We start from the raw sequence: 6,000 nt of genomic DNA on the forward strand, positions 1-6,000 counted from the left end.
AAATGTTTGATTTTAGGGTTTACAAACGTTTTTTACCGTTAAACTTTGCTCACTTTACCAGAAAAAAAAATCGTCAAGGTTGGATGAAGTTGGACGACAATCAAACAGAACGCTGACGGTACGGGAACTATGCAAAAGATGAGGAGCAGTCAAGACAGAAAACAAAATGGAATACGGATGAATTGAGATTGTCGTCAGGATTCGTTCACATTTTTCAACAGTTTGAAAATTCTAACGTAGAGCCAGCTACAGAAACGAAGCTGGACGACGGTTAAACGATGTCTCCAAAAGACAACATAAGTCCAGATTTCTTGTTTCGTTTTGGCTTTGGTGTCCTTCGTTAGTGCCGTGTGGGGCTTTAGACATCAACTTCATCAATGTTGGATGGACAGGCTAGCATGTACAAACAAATAATGTTGAAAAGTGTTAGCTAGCTCTAGTTATGCTAAACCAGAGAGAGGGGAAAAAAACACTAGAGTGGACATTGTCATGCTGAACCAGCCAATAAAAAGAAATTTGGGCTGCCATCTTCTTAAAGATACTGAATTACACAGTGTAAACAAACCTTGCTGTTTACGCCACAAAACATTTGTGAAGGGGACAGCAGAATGTCCAGTCTACTGGCTAAGCACTGAACGCTTCAGAATCAGAGTCATAACAACGCTACAGCTATTACCTGGATGGTAGCAGAGGGAAATGAAACTTTGAAGTAGTCATAGGAATAAATATTCCATTTCAGTGCACAAGCGCATAGTTGTTGAAATCACTTACCTAATGTTGAGTTATTTAAAGAGGAGGCTGCTGGATTCCATTTCCAGTGAAGGAGGATATGCCTTAGAGGGCTGATGCATACCTGCACGCTCTGTACACCACAATGTAAATGCACTACTAAATCTGTAATCTGTAATCTGCTGGGATTCCCACACACAACCATCTCTTGAATTTACAGAGAATGATCCAAAAAAGAGAAGATATCCAGTGAGCAGAAGTTGTGTGGACAAAAATGCCTTGTTGATGTCAGCTCAGAGAAGAATGGGCAGACTGGCTGAATGGGCGACTGCATGATGCTGTCATGTCAAAATGGACTAACATCTCTGAGGAATGTTTCCAGCACATTGTTGAATCTATGTCACAAAGAAGGCAGTTCTGAAGGTAAAAGGGGGTCCAACCCAGTACTAGCAAGGTGTACCTAATAAAATGGCCAATGAGTGTATATGTAGTGTTACTTTCCAGTATTTCATTGGTTTTAACTACTTCAGGAAGATGAATTTTTAAGTTGGAACCCAAAACTGTAAACATTAAAATACCAAAAACAAACAAAAATTCCCTGGTTTGAAGGTCCGGTAATTACTCATATAATCATTATGTGCTACACAGACATTTAGAAAGGAAGAAAACCTGTCATGATTACTTGATTCTTCAAGATTTGCTACTAATTATTTGACTACTCCTTTGTTAATTTTTGCAAGCAATCAGTTAAATGTGCAGTCTATAAATATCTGCATGCAACCTGTTATCATGGCGTGTTCATACTAAAACATACGAAAATTAATGTGCAATAATTCGTATATAACCAGCATAAATGTAAGTGTCGATTACATGACCAATAGAAAAATACAGGCCAGATCTTGTGACCAAAATAAATAAAAAAATCTTCTTGTTTGTATTATTTTAAATAACCCTAATCTTTGGTTCTGAACGTTTACTACAAAACATGTACTATGCATGCGCATCAACATTCATAGGATTATGCACAAAATATCAAACATAATTTATCAGAACATAGAAAGAGCTTCATCAGAATGATGCAAACTACTTCTTGAATATGTAGTACTTGTTGTTTGCCTTTCGGCTTTTCCAAGTTTCTTAAGGCAACTTGACACTGGCACAAATTTGATTCCCGCACTGCCAAGCACTTCGTCACACCAATGCATCCTGCTTTGTCGCGCTTGGCGCCATGCTATATAAAATAATCATTTAGTAGCCAGTGACGCATTTGCTCTCAGAACATGGCTGATGAAACCATTCTCTCATTGCTCCCAGAATCAGAGATATTACCTACAGGTGCAGGTTGTCTCATGCGCATCGTACAGTGGAGAACGCATTTGGAATCTTGTCTCAAAGGTAATTATTTATAATAAATATAGTGTAATGGATTGCTAAAACAGTTACATTTTCATTCCATCTTATGAGTTAGATAATGTATCTGTAAAATTATTTTTATTATAGATGTAACATGTCATCATAATAGTTCAGATGCACTGCGAGCAATGGCATGCATGCATTGACACACACTGACACACAGTGTTTCTGAATAGATTGCTCAAAGTTTATGGACAGTTTACAATAGCTTACAACGCGTTTGCTCACAAGATTGCGTGCCAGTGTGCGTATCAAATTCGTGCAAGTGTCAAAAGGTGCTTTCAGAGTTGTCACAGTGGATCCAGCACAGATCCACATTGGGATTTGGCACAAGTTTTATGCTGGATGCCCTTCCTGACGTAACTCCAGTCATACATGGAGAAGCCCCTGGTCTTCTCAAGCGGTCTCCAAGCCGAGTACTAATCAGGACCTACACTGCTTCACTTCAGAGATCTGATGGGATTGGGTGCACTCACAGCAGCATGGCTGCATGAGAATACTTGGAGAATACAGTTTAAAAATAAATAAATAAATAAAATGTCCATTCTGAGTATAGATAAAATGAAATAAAATACAATGTGTGTCCTGGGGTGCCACAGCCAAAAGTAATGTCTTCAAAAATATTTACAACACTCAAAAAATAAATAATAATAATAATAATAGTATGATTAGTAATTGTATTATTATTATTATTATTATTATTATTATTCAATTAATATTCTTTTTATTAAGAAAATTCTCACATTTCAGAGGTTTTTCATTGATGGACTTTTTTATCAACTCACTAGCACTACAGAAAAACAATCATAAAATAAACATAAAATTATCTAATTTGACCATGTTTAACTTATTTACATATCAAACACCTCATCTGTTTCCAGTTTTTCTGAGATGAAAGAATATGATGGTTTTATCAGTTCCAACAGACAACAATCAATCCATTAAATCACAAAACGGACGATAGATAGATAGATAGATAGATAGATAGATAGATAGATAGATAGATAGATAGATAGATAGATAGATAGATAGATAGATAGATAGATAGATAGATAGATAGATAGATAGATAGATAGATAGATAGATAGATAGATAGATAGATAGATAGATAGATAGATAGATAGATAGATAGATAGATAGATAGATAGATAGATAGATCTTGCAATAACAAGAAATTAATGGGGTTTTATTTGGTGGGGGGGGTACTTCTGGCTGTATATCCCCACTTGGAAAATAACAATATGATTGTTCAGATTTCTCATCCGGAACACTAGAATTTTGCATTTATATGCAGCCATGGCTTCAATATGTTGTCTGAAACGTTTGTCAGCCTGAAGGTACATCTGGATGTGACTTTAAATCAATATTTCTAATAGGCTAAAGCTGTTAATAACTGTTAATCAATAAATAAATGATCTTATTAATAGGTTTGACTGGCTGGCTGCAGGAGCTTGCAGTCTTTTCATTATTAAGCTTTCATGCATAATGAAAACAATATTTAGAATGGAGTTTTCCAAATGGCCAAATGTGGCCTTTTTAGGCACCGAATCGAAATCTTTCAAGTACTGCAACGTCACATACCTGCCGTTGTGCTGTCAGTTATTCCCAGGAAACGTCCCTTTCATTTATTCTCCATTGTCAACCACAAAAAACGGTGACTTTTTCTTTACACAAATGCCATTTCCACGTCGCTTCAGCGCGCCCTGGACCACTCATAACCTTAAACAGTCTGGTGTAGTCACAGCTCTCCACACACGAAATCCCTCAGTCAAAGAGCTCTAAATTGGGCTGCTGGCTACCTGCAGGCAAAAAGTCTATAAAAGTTGCCGGTCCTCCGGCTCGCACTCAACTTGTCCTTCGCCGAAGCGCCACAGCAGCTGGGCGACGCGCCGCAGCGTCTCTCATACTTTCAACATTCGCAGAAAATTTGTTTTTTCTCTCTCTGTTACAATCCTCCCTCAAACATCGGTTGCAGTTGGGCTTTGGCTATGTCTTTGCGCAGATGGAGAAATGGATTTGAGATGTCCGACGGATGCGAGCGCAGCCGGAGTCCCTGCGTGCGCGCAGCCGGTGGTGTTTTAGCGCCATCCAGTGGCCGCTTGCAGATGAGTGGCTGTTTTGACACGGCGGAGCAATGCAGACATTTATCTCCCCCAGCTTCAGAGCATGATAACTGGATGATCGCGACCTCTCGGAGACAGCGGTGCACTATCTGTAACACCTCGATAAATCCTTAAAACACTTCCTACAACATCATAAAGGTTTCCTAGTGTTGCCGCCAGCTGGCTCAGGATAATTACCCACATTATGTGAGGTTTCCTGTTTGATTAATTGACTTAAAGGGGCAGCCCTCCATACAAATGCAGAGGAAAAAGTGCCACCGCGCCACTAAAACGCAAAGCCTAACACTCTATAAAGGAGATGGGCACTTGACATGTGCAAAGTTCTGCCTAGGCAAAGCAATCCTCAAAATTTTCACTGGGATCAAACACATAGTTAAGATGAAAATGTTAAAATGTAATAAAATCTTCCATGAACACAGGGCCATCAAATGTATTTTTAATCCCCCCATTATTATTTTATGAAATGTCCTGTACAGCAACAGATTACAATAGTGTTAGAGGTTGTATATGTGTGTGTGGGGGGTGGGGGGTGTTGCCATGGTTACTGTTGCCAGGTAACAGGCCTGTCAAAAGTGGACACACATACATATATGAGGTGCATGCAAAACGTATGCAACCTTATTTTGTCCCACAGAAACAAACAAAGGGAGGTGTAAGGAACCATCTTTCTTGCACAGACACGAGCACCAAGCCAAAGAGTGAACACCTGTATCCAGTGGTGGTTCTACACTGAATTACTCCCCGGGCGAGACCCACTCGGAGTGCCCCCCCCCTCCAAAAAACCGCAGAATTTTGCACAAACAGCCATTTTTACCCTAGGACATCAAATATGACCATCAGGTATTGCAAAGGCTTTGCGGCCCATTACTGCCAGAGTCTTCAATTTCAAAGGGCGTATTCTTGGGACACAGATCTTGGACAAGTTTAAAGATGGCTGACCTTGACCAATGTTAAGAGGTATTTTAAGAGGTTAAAATGTCGCATCCTGTTTGAATCTGTTCCGTTTTGTGTTTGAGTGGTGGGGGTGACAGCCAATCAGAGTAGAGCTGCACCATGACGTCAGTGGCTGGTCTTTGCAAAACCGCTTAGTTTTGTGTGTTTAAATAGATGTTTCTCCTATATTATGTAAAAGCTAGGGAGAAGTAAAGACGTGTATAACGGGAAACACTGTTTTTGGAACCTAATAACACCTCTGAACTTATTTACAAGACATTTTGTGGATGTTAGCATGGTGACATCACAGGCTGGTAGCTAGCTGCAAAACACTGTTTTGTTTGTGTGTAAATACAGTCACTTGCCCAGTTCCGGATCATTGCCAGTTCCGGATTACTGCTGTAGTATTTGCGCCGCCGTTTCTCGTAATCAGCACGAATAAGCTAATACGTGGTACCAATGGAAAGACTGATGTTTTGTCTACAAACGACCACAAGCTCGACCAGATCCAGCCATCCTTGTGATCAGCAGAGAAATCAAAACATCCCGGTGTCTGTGGTGTGCAAGCGTTTTCTGACTCACTCATTCCTGCAAGTTTGAAAGTAACGATCTCTAAGACGTAGCAAAGGTGAGTTAGCCATTCAGTGTTTTTGGTTCTAGAGTGGGAAAATTCTTACTACCTTGGGTAGAAAATGTCAGCGTGTTATGTCTTGCTGTTTAATTGCTGCACGCATTTATCTCTGACGTGAAAATTTGCCAGTTGTGGATCACTGAAGCAGCAGCCTCGTGTCAGTACTTGTGA

General features: G+C 39.7%; 1 protein-coding gene across 1 annotated transcript in view; it reads right to left on the bottom strand.

Moving 5' to 3' along the window:
• Positions 1 to 4,193, bottom strand: part of si:dkey-238f9.1 (chemokine-like protein TAFA-2) — a 401,973-nt gene extending 397,780 nt beyond the window's left edge. Inside the window, exon 1 of the mRNA XM_034166015.1 lies at positions 3,724 to 4,193. The gene's annotated coding sequence lies outside the window, so the exon portion shown is untranslated. The remainder of the gene's footprint in view (positions 1 to 3,723) is intronic.
• Between the last annotated feature and the right edge of the window lie 1,807 nt (positions 4,194 to 6,000).

Source organism: Thalassophryne amazonica, chromosome 3 (assembly GCF_902500255.1).
Source record: "Thalassophryne amazonica chromosome 3, fThaAma1.1, whole genome shotgun sequence".
NCBI classification, from domain to species: Eukaryota; Metazoa; Chordata; class Actinopteri; order Batrachoidiformes; family Batrachoididae; genus Thalassophryne; species Thalassophryne amazonica.